This window comes from Papio anubis, chromosome 7, assembly GCF_008728515.1.
Source record: "Papio anubis isolate 15944 chromosome 7, Panubis1.0, whole genome shotgun sequence".
NCBI classification, from domain to species: domain Eukaryota; kingdom Metazoa; phylum Chordata; class Mammalia; order Primates; family Cercopithecidae; genus Papio; species Papio anubis.
This window is the reverse complement of record NC_044982.1, coordinates 142,176,356-142,187,499: the sequence shown is the minus strand read 5'-3', so window position 1 is coordinate 142,187,499 and position 11,144 is coordinate 142,176,356. Positions and strand designations below refer to the sequence as shown.

General features: G+C 35.8%; 1 non-coding gene across 1 annotated transcript; it reads right to left on the bottom strand.

Moving 5' to 3' along the window:
* Positions 1-3,855: 3,855 nt before the first annotated feature.
* Positions 3,856-3,959, bottom strand: LOC116276004. The gene has a single exon (XR_004185466.1). It is a non-coding gene; the product is annotated as a U6 spliceosomal RNA (small nuclear RNA).
* Between the last annotated feature and the right edge of the window lie 7,185 nt (positions 3,960-11,144).

The following is an 11,144-nucleotide window of genomic DNA, read 5'->3' as shown; positions in this document are numbered from 1 at the left end:
AATTGGTCCTAATATAAGGGCAAGGCCATGTTTGTTTGTCTTTTTAAATTAATTTCTTGTTTTTCTTTGAGACAGAGTATTGTTCTGTCACCCAGGCTAGAGTGCAGTGGCGTGATCACGGCTCACTCCTGGGCTCAAGCAATCCTTCCACCTCAGCCTCCAAATAGCTGGGACTACAGGTATGTGCCACTATGCCCAGCTAGTATTTTAAATTTTTTATAGAGATGGGGTATCCCCATGCTGCCCATACTGGTCTCAAATTCCTGGGCTCAAGCGGTCATCCGGCTTCAGCCTCCCAAAGTGCTGAGATTATAAGCATGCGCCACAACACCCAGTCTAAATTTAATTTCTTAAACCAAAGTAATGTATTACAAGCAATTTGGAAAGAAGAGGGGAAATCACTCGCCACTTTTCATCCTAATAAAATTACTGCTAATATGTAGTGTATTTCCTTCCAAGTAAAAAATGTATTTTAAGATTCTTTTGTAGTTCATAAGCATGATGATTGGGTTTTCACACACAGAAACATATAATTTTTAAATAATTTATTAACTGTTATCATACATAAAATCCTTGTTTCCTTTCTGCAGAGACAGTATAGTGTATTATACTATGAGATAGAATAGTATGCTACATAGTAAATATGTAGTATAGTATTTAATTACTGACATTTAAATGAATGGGCTCTGACTCACTTCAAATCCTGCTTCTCCCCTACTTAATAAAAGTTTGTATGACTTTGGGGAGATTGCTTATCTTTCTAATCATAGATCTCTTTTTTTGTGTAATGGAAATGATTATAATGCTATCAATCTCATAGGAAAACTGAAAATTAAATGAGATAAGCACACAATCAGTGCTCACAGATGTCTACACTGAATTGAGTATCAGTGAAGTTTATGAATTCAGTACCTTTCGGATAATTCTTTTATGTGCTCTGTTGCAAGTTCACTGTTTTCCCCAAGGGTCTTTATTTCATTTTGTGTTACTTCATCATGCTGTGGATAGAAAAAAAAAATCCTATTTTAAAAAATCATCATACCAATGATCCAATCAGTAATGTTTCTAAAAAGGAAAAATAAACTGGCAATATATATATCAAAAGCCATAAAATATTTACACATTTAAGTCTATTCAATCTAGCTTGGTGGAGAAAATTTACAAAATTTTGTCCACACACACATATAATTATACTATATATTTTTAGAGACCCATAAAGAAGATGAGAATTTTAAATATACCAGCTGTGATTATGTCAGATAAGCAAAACTTTGACTGATTTTATTCTCCTTTCAAGTATTGAAATTTCCTCTAATGTGGTTATATTACTTTTTAGTCACAAAAATAAGGAAACAAAAAAACTTGCTACTAATTTAAACTTTCTTAAAATCCTTGACTTAAGGATTCCTGGGCTTCCTGTGAGCTACATAAAAAATATAAAGTAAGCTGAGCAAATTATATTTCTCCTTCAAAAGGACAGTGAAGTATTTAGTTATAAAGATATAAAATAACTAAATGTATGTTAAGCTTTTCCCAAATATTTTGTGAAAGCAACTTAGATACTGGTATCTATCACATAATCTATTTATTTTATATACCATTAAGAAGTTTCTTTTCTTTTTCTTTCTTTTTTTTTTCTGAGACAGAGTCTTGCTCTGTTGCCCAGGCTGGCGCAGTGCCCTGCCCAAACTCCTCCCAAAGCCTCACAAATTTCACCTAGCTCAATAGTTGAGATTACAGGTGCCAGCCACCACATCCGGCTAATTTTTTGTATTTTTAGTAGAGATGGGGTTTTGCCATGTTGCCCAGGCTGGTTCTGAATCATCAAGTCAGGCAATCAGCCCCACCAGCTCCTCCCAAAGTGCTGGGATTACAGGTGGTGTGTTCACCGCGTCTAGCCACCCATTAAGAAGTTTCTATATTTAAATAAAAACTTAAATCCACTCCAAACAATAATAATGCTCCCCAGATTTACCCTTGTTATTGCCATTCGATGAATACCTTCCACTTACATATGCTATGGTTACATGATTATAATGGGCTAATACTCATATCAAGCAATATTTTGAAAGAACTGACAAACTTTTTTATCATGTAGTAATATAACTTCTAGAGTCAACATCCATACAAGCATGTTCTAGTACTTTTTTAGTAGAAAAAACATTGGATTGGGTTAGAGCTGAGAAAATTGGGCTCCACTTTGCTAATATCTGCCAACGTGTACTAAAACAGGTCATTATATATTCTTTACCTTAGTTTTCTCATGTATAAAGCTAAATGATGAAATTAGTAATCTGTAAACTCTAAAGTTCTGGTAGAGTCAATAATTACCATCAAATAATAACCATTGCATTACTGCTCACGTTCCTGGAATCACTGTGAAAAGTCAAGGATTAGATATTTCAGTCCTTAGTACAACATACTGTTACCTCCTAGACAAAAAAACTGAAAGAACTATTATTGTCAGATGATGATGCCTTGGGAAGAAAAAGCAAATTAATAACAGAAATATAAAATATATGTTGATAGCCTGATTTTGGACATACTGTAAAGGTTTTCTATATGATGTGGCTGTGGGTTTAAAGTTTAAAACAAATAAAAAATAAAAGTGAAAGATTTTCTCCCTAACTCTTTGCTGTGAAAATTCTCAAATGCACACTAAAAAGTTAAAGAATAGTACAGACCAGTGCGTGGCTCACACCCAATCCCAGCACTTTGGGAGGCCAAGGTGGCAGATCAATGAGGCTGTGGAGATTGGAGGACTATCCTGGCCAACATGGTTAAACCCCCGTCTCTACTAAAAATACAAAAATTAGCTGGGTGTGGTATGGTCCTGTAATCCCAGCTTCTCGGGAGGCTGCGGCATGATAATTCCTTGAACCCAGGAGGTGGAGGTTGCAGTGAGCTGAGATCCCACCACCGCACTCCAGCCTGGCAGCAGAATACATTCCATCTCTCAAAACAAACAAAACAAAACAAAACAAAAAGAATAGTACACAAATACCATATCTTTTCACCTAGATTCACAAAAGTGTAAGTTAACATTCACACACCTTGAGTGCCTCCTCTCTCTTTTTAATTTTGTGGAACCACTTGAAAACATTTGCAGATATGACATTTCCACTCTCTAATACCTGACATGTGTTTTCTAAAAATATACATTGTTTTATCTTTACAACGCCACTATCATGGTTAAGAAAATAAAATGTAACACAGTATCACCTATTATACAGTTCATTGTTACATTTTCCCAGTTGCTCTCCAAATGTCTTTTATTCCTCTTTTTTATGTCTCTTCATCTACTATGGTCCTATTGCTTTTTTTGTATTTGATGACATTAACTGATGTTAGAGTCCAGGTCAGTTAATTGTCTTGTGGTATGGTCCATATTCTGGATTTGTCTGAATGTTAACTCATAATTAAATTCGGGTGAAGTGTTTTGAACAAGAATACTACACAGATAATACTGTGTATTTATTATATCATATCAGACTGAACATACTGAAAGGTTTCTCCAATATTGGTGATGCTAAGTTTGCTAAGTTAGTTAAAGTGGTGCCGGCCAGATCTCTCCATTGTAAAGGTACACTGTTTAACTTTGGAACTAATAACCAATCTGTGGGGTGACAACTTGTGATCATGGGTTTATAATCCATTAATGACCTTATCTAAATCAATTATTATATTGAGGGTTTTAAAAATGGTGATTTTCGATTTTATCTTTCTTTCTATATTTACTAGCTGCTATTTTGTAAAGGAAAATTTTCCTTATCCCACCTTTTTCTTCCTTATTTTCTTCCTTCTTTCCTTTCTTCCTTCTGTCCTTCCTTTTCCTTTGCTTTTGGAATATCATATATGTATATAGAATGCTTCATGAATTTGCATGTCATCCTTGCGCAGGGGCCATGCTAATCTCTGTATTGTTCCAACTGTAGTATGTGTGCCGCTGAAGCAAGCACATGGATTCTTTTTACCTAACATATTATAATCCATTATTGTCATTAGTTTTAATGCTCAATTGTTTGCAATTTGGCTATTACTTAAAGATTATGAAGTCAAAAGCATAAGTGAATCTGAGGCAGGATGGCAAAAGCTACAAAACAATTATTTTTCCAGTATTGTACACTTTTTCTTTCTTTTTTTGGTTAATCAGGCAGCCCCCGAACCAGAATAGGTTCAGACAGACTCTTGTACACATTTATAGAGGGGCGTTATCCAAAACATTGAACAAACAGCACATCACAGGCATTAACCAATCACAGTCTACACTGGCAGCAAAGAACTGGTAAATGGCCGGGTGTGGTGGCTCACGCCTGTAATCCCAGCACTTTGGGAGGCCAAGGCAGGCAGATCACGAGGTCAGGAGATTGAGATCATCCTGGCTAACACGGTGAAACCTTGTCTATTCTAAAAATATAAAAAATTAGCCGGGTATGGTGGCAGGTGCCTGTAGTCCCAGCTACTCGGGAGGCTGAGGCAGGACAATGGCGTGAAACCAGGAAGCGGAGCTTGCAGTGAGCCGAGATCGTGCCACTGCACTCCAGCCTGGGTGTCACAGCGAGACTGTGTCTCAAAAAAGAAAAAATAAATTGCTGCATTTGATTTCCCAATATTTTGTTAAGAAATTTAGCATCTATGTTCATAGGGATATTGTTTACTTCTGGAGTTATGCTGGTCACTTAAAATAAGTTGGGAATTGTCTACTCCTTTTTGGAATTTTAATAGTAGCTTCCCTTTCATTCTAGATATTAGTAACTTGCTGAAGTGTTACCAGTTTTAGGGCTCATTATAAAAAAAAAACCCTTTTGTTTTAAATTGTTTCTCCCACTGTTTTAGCTGCTTTCATCAATTTCTTCTGTCACCTATGTTTTTTCTGCCTACTTATTGTCATCTAAATTTGCTCTTTTTGCTTTGCTTAGCTTCCTAAGGTTTAAATGTATCATTGACATAGAGTTTTTGCTTTATTTCCTAACATATACATAAATTGATTCATCTACACTGTTTTCCATAATCTCCTCAGAAATATTGATAATTTGTGTTTTAATTCTTTTCATCCATTTCAAAATATTTTGTTTTTAGTTGTGATGTGTTACTTGGGCAATCTGCTGTTTCAAAGTGAGTTGTTCAGCTTCTAGATGTTGGGGAATATCTCAATGTTTTACCTCTGTTAATTTCTAAATTAGGATAATTTTGGTGAGAGAACATATTCTGTAAAATTTTAAATTTTAAAGCTTATTGAGACATGTTTCATGACCCAGTATATGCAAATTCTTGGTAAATATATTGCATTTGGACTTGAAAGGATATTTATTCTCAACTTTTAGGATTTTCATAAATATTACTTTGATTAAAGTAGTTAATGGCACTCATCAGATCATTTATTTTGAAGTGGTTTTTTTTGTTTGTTTTTTGTTTTTTTTTTTGTCACCTCTTCTATTAATTGCTGCAAGATTAGTGTAAAAATCTCCAACTATGATTTTGGAGTTTCTTTTCTCCCGTTAGTTGTTGAATATTTTATATCCTACTTCTGTTTTTAGGCACATGTATGGCAATAATTTTTACATATTACTGATATATTGACACTTTTAACATTATTAACTGTCCTTCTTTGTCCCTTTTGTCTTGATGTTCGATATTTACATTGAAGTTTTTGCTTATAATGTGCATGGTATTTTATTTCCCACTTGTTCAATTTCATCAATCTGTGTCATCATATCTAAATTTTGTACCTAATAGACAAGAATTCAGTCGTTTCTTGCTTTTATATTCTGTCTGGTCTTCTATGCTTTTTCGTTGGGGTGATATACCTATTTACATTTAATGCACTATTGATACAGTTCTATTGAGGCCTGCATTTCACTCTTGTTTTTCTATTCCCTATCCAATTGCTTCTCCTTTCATCTTTATTATTTTTTTTCTTGGGCTTTTTGTTTGTTTTGTATTACTTTATTATTGTATTACTTTTCTGTGTTTTCCATCTGTGAAATTAAATCATATATTGAATTCTTTCATTTCTAATAAATGTGCTTGACATAGTTTGGCTGTGTCCCCACTGAAATCTCAACTTGAATTGTATCTCCCAGAATTCCCACGTGTTGTTGGAGCCGCCTAAGGGGAGGTAATTGAATCATAGGGGCCGATCTTTCCCGTTCTCCTCTTGTGATAGTGAGTAAGTCTCAGGAGATCCGACGGGTTTATCAGGGATTTCCGCTTTTGCTTCCTCCTCATTTCATCTTGCCCTCACCATGTAAGAAGTGCCTTTCACCTCCCGCCATGATTCTGAGGCCCAGCCACATGGAAATATAAATCCAACTAAACCTCTTTTTCTTCCCAGTCTTGGGTGTGTCTTTATCAGCAATGTGAAAATGGTCCAATAGAGTGCTCAGTGCTAAGAATTTTCCTCTGATTTCTACATTAAATGAGCCCATGGATGCTGATCTGTAATATTTTATCACCGTTTTTAGAATTTTTCCATTTCCCCTTTGACTCCATAGTTAACTTTTACTTTTATTCCATAGTTAACAATTTTTTTTAAATTTCCATGGGAAAGAGTCTTTGTGTTTGTGACTTTGCTAATAATTTCTAGTGTCATTGAATTGTAACTAGAAAGTGTTGTTAATAATATTTGTACTTATGGAACTTGCAGATATGTCTTTATGATCTATTATATGATAATATAATTTCTTGTGACTATTCTATGTGTTCTTGACAAAGTATATTCTCTAGGCGGGGTGTGGTGGCTCACGCCTGTAATTCCAGTACTTTGGGAGACCAAGGTGGGATGATTACGAGGTCAGGAATTCGTGACCAGCCTGGCCAACATGGTGAAACCCCCTTCTCTACTAAAAATACAAAAATTAGCTGGGCGCGGTGGCACCCCCCTGTAGTCCCAGCTACTTAGGAGGCTGAGGCAGGAGAATTGCTTGAACCAGGGAGTTGGAGGTTGCAGTGAGCTGAGATTGTTCCACTGCACTCCAGCCCAGGCAACAGAGTGAGGCTGTGTCTCCAAAAAAAGTATATTCTCTAAGGGTGTAATGTTTATATTTATTCTTACGATTTTCCTTATTGATTTTATGATGTTTAGGTTTTCTATATCCTTGGTTATTTTGTCCACTTGATGTGTGTTGTATTGAGATTAGTGTTTTAAAGTTCCCAATGATGAGAGCCTTCTTAACTACTCATTAGTGCCTCTGTGGTTTCTGTTTACGCAGAATGTGATTTGTTTTACGCAGACATTCATAAGTAGTGTATCTTCATCGTGAATTGGGTTTTAGCATTAAAGCTTGTTGCTGGCGCTGTGGTTTCACGCTTGGGATCCTTCAGTATTCTTTGGGATTATATGGCGGATCACAAGGTTCGAGATCGGTATTCATCCTGAAGAACACGGTGAAACCCCTGCCTCTATTAAGAAATACAAAAACTAGCCAGGCCAGGTGGTGGCTGCCTGTAGTCCCAGCTACCGGGAGGCTGAGGCAGGAGAATGGCGGAACCCGAGGCGAGCTGCAGTGAGCTGAGATCTGGCCACCGCACTCCAGCCTGGGCGATGAGCACCCGCCCCCAAAACAAAAGAATTAGCCGGTGGTGGCGGCGGGCGACTATAGTCCCAGTTGAGCTGAGAGGCTGAGATGAAGAATGGCTGTGAACTCAGGAGGCATGGAACTCAGTGAGAGTCGAGATATCGCTATCAGTACCCAGCTCAATGCATGCCAGACCTCCTCAAAAAAAAAAAAAAAAAAAAGCTAGCTTTCTTTGTCTTGCTTAATGTTTTGTGTACTGAATACTATTTACATAAGGATCGCGATCGCTATACCTTGCTTTTTTTAATGTTTTCATTTGCTTAATATGCCTTTGTGCTTTTTTTGGGGGGGGGGACAGAGGCTTGCACTGGTCACCCAGGCTGGAGTACAATGGCACGATCTCGGGTGACTGAAACCTCTGCCTGCTTCAAGCGATCCTCCTGCCTCAGCCTCCTGACTAACTGGAATTACAAGCACCCGCCACCACGCCTGGCTACTTTCTATATTTTTAAGTGGAAATGGGGTTTCACCACGTTGACTAGGCTGGTCTTGAACTCCTGACTTCAGGTGATTTGCCCACCTCACCCTCCCAAAGTGCTAGGATTACAGGTGTGAGCCACTGCACCTGGCCATGCATAAATTTTTAACCTTTCTTAATCACTTTGTTTTGCTGTGTCTCTTATATTCTGCAAATATTTGGGCTGTGTTTTGTGATTCAAAGTGGTCTTTTTTTGGTAGTTAAGCCATTCATATTCATAAATATGACTTTTGATAGATTTGACCTTAACTGTGTCACAATATTTTATAACTATGTTTATTATAATTGCTGTTTCCTTTTCTACAAGTCCTGTATTAATTGCTTCTATATTTAAAAAATTTTTAACTTATTCTACTTTCTTCTTTCCCTCTCTCTTCTCCTCCCATTTTTAGTTTCATTATTTTTAACTTACACAATATATAAGATTTCCATATCAGTGAGGATTTTCCAGTAATATTTGTTTGGATGAAGCTCATCCTATAGTTTCTTCAAAAAAAGCTTGTAGGTAAATGATTTTATATGTTCTTATATCTTTAATACTTTCTTGTGTAGTCCTGGTACTCAGAGGTTAGTTGGCTGGATATAAAATCCTCTGTATATTAGAGTGTACTTTGAATTTTGTTACTCACCTTATGATTGTTTTCCTTTGTATGTTGTTTTTGAAAGGTCTGATAGGCTGGGCATGGTGGCTCACGCCTGTAATTCCATCACTTTGGGAGGCCGAGGAGGGCAGAACACTTGAGGTCAGGAGTAAGTAAAAATTATTTAAATCAGTCTAAGAGTGTTAATAAATTATTTAAATCAGTCTAAGAAATTTTCAAGTTCATGTAACTTAAGTAAATCATTAATAAACAAATAAAACAATCAGATCCAATATACTTTGACTAATTCAAATCTCCCCAAATTAAATAACTATGAATCAGAATAAAATTCTAAGCCAACTCTTCAAATAGAATAAAATTTATTCAAATAAGCATTTGTGGATATGAAAAGCCAATTGAGTCAGGTATCTAAAAAATAAGAACAAAAATGGGCAAAAATATAAGGAAATGAAAATATAGTTAATTGAAGCCGGCAGATAAATGAAAGAAAGACAAAGTTATCTCCTAAAGAAAAAGGGAACCACAAGGACACAAAAGAGAATAGACTCAAATGAAAATATAATGACTAGCATTGAAGAAAGGTAGAAAAACAACCTGGAGAATGAAAATGACATAAGGAAAAAAGAGGTCACAGAAAAGTGGTAGAAATCAAAGTTTAGCAAAGGCACTATTCACAAAGTTGCCAGGAAAAAAGTAGTGAAACAATGGAATAAACTAATAAGAGATAATATTTAAAAGTATGTTGCGAGAAATTTTTGCTGAAATAAACTTGAGGCAACTGAGTATTTGGGAAAATTCTCCTGAAACAGTAAACTTTAAGTCATAAGCTAGTAAAATCATTAGCCTTTATAGATTTTGAAGGAAACAATATTGACAAGAATGCACATTGAAACTTGTTATGGCTAAAAACAAATATATCCATGTAACTATGCATGTATTAGGATAAAAAAGGTGAAGAATAGTTTACAAGTGTGAAGGGCACATGAAGTAAAATGGGACATTTAAAGATAAACTCTTCCTGATCTTCAAGAGAAAAGATCACACAAAACACCTTTTTTTTTTTTTTTTTTTTTTTTTGAGATAGAGTCTTGCTCTCTCGCCCAGGCTGTAGTAGTGCAGTGGCACGATCTCGGCTCACTGAAACCTCCACCTCCCGGATTCAAGTGATTCTCCTGCCTCAGTCTCCCAAGTAGCTGGGATCAAAGGCATGTGTTACCACACTCAAATAATTTTTATATTTTTAGTAGAGACAGCATTTCACCATGTTGCCAGGCTAGTCTCAAACTCCAGAAATCAATAACAACTAGATAACTAGAAAATCATATGTACTTGGAGATTTAAACACATTTTGCATAATCCACTAGTCATAACACTCATATGGGAAATCTGAAAATACTTTGAATTGACCAATAATAAAAAGACATCTCAAAAACATGTGGCACAGATTTCAAAGGAAATTTACAGCTTTATATGCACATATTAGAAAAATAAAGGATGAAAAACAATCATCCAGTTCAAGAAATTAGAAAAAGAACAGCATTTTTTTTTTTTTTTTTTTTTTTTAGATGGAGTGTTGTTCTGTCACCCAGGCTGGAGTGCAGTGGTGTGATCTCAGCTCACTGCGACCTCTGCCTCCTGGGCTTAAGCAATTCTCCTGCCTCAGCCTCCCTAGTAGCTGGGATTACAGGCATGCGCCACCACAGATGGCTATTTTTTGTATTTTTAGTAGAGACAGGGTTTCACCATGTTGGCCAGGCTGGTCTCGAACTCCTGACCTCAGGTGATCCGCCCACCTCGGCCTCCCAAAGTGCTGGGATTACAGGCATGAGCCACTGTGCCCAGCCTAAGAACAGCAATTTTAAACAAAGAAAAATGGAAGGAAATTATAAAAAGCTAAAATTAATTATATACAAAAGAAATATATAAAGAGAATATCAATAAAACCAGAAGTATGTTCTTTGAAAAGACTAATACAATTGACAAAGTTCTAATGAGACTAGGAAATAAAAAAAGGGAAGGCACAAATAACCAGAATGAGAAATGAAAAAAAATTGTCAGAGAGGTGACTAAAGTAGGAGGAAAAATTTAAAAACAAGAAAAACAAAAAGAAAAAAAAAGAACCATGACTAGAGCTCTCACAGATATTTAAAAAGATAGTAAAAGATTTTATGGACAACTTTATATAAACAATTTTTTAATATTTAAAGGAACACAATACTAGAAAAATATAACTACTTATCACAACTATTGTAAGAGGTGGAAAACTGTAAAAGGAAAACAATTTTGAGTAAAACAGAAATTTGAACACTGGTGATATTTGACTATATTAAAGAACTATCTTTTAAGTGTGATGATGGTGTCGCGGTTGTGTGTGTGTTTTTTAAGTCCTCACTTTTAAGGGATTCAAAGTGAAACGTTTATAGATGAAATGATGAAATGAATTTTGCTTCAAAAATAATACTTGATGCTGCAGACTCTGCCCTATGC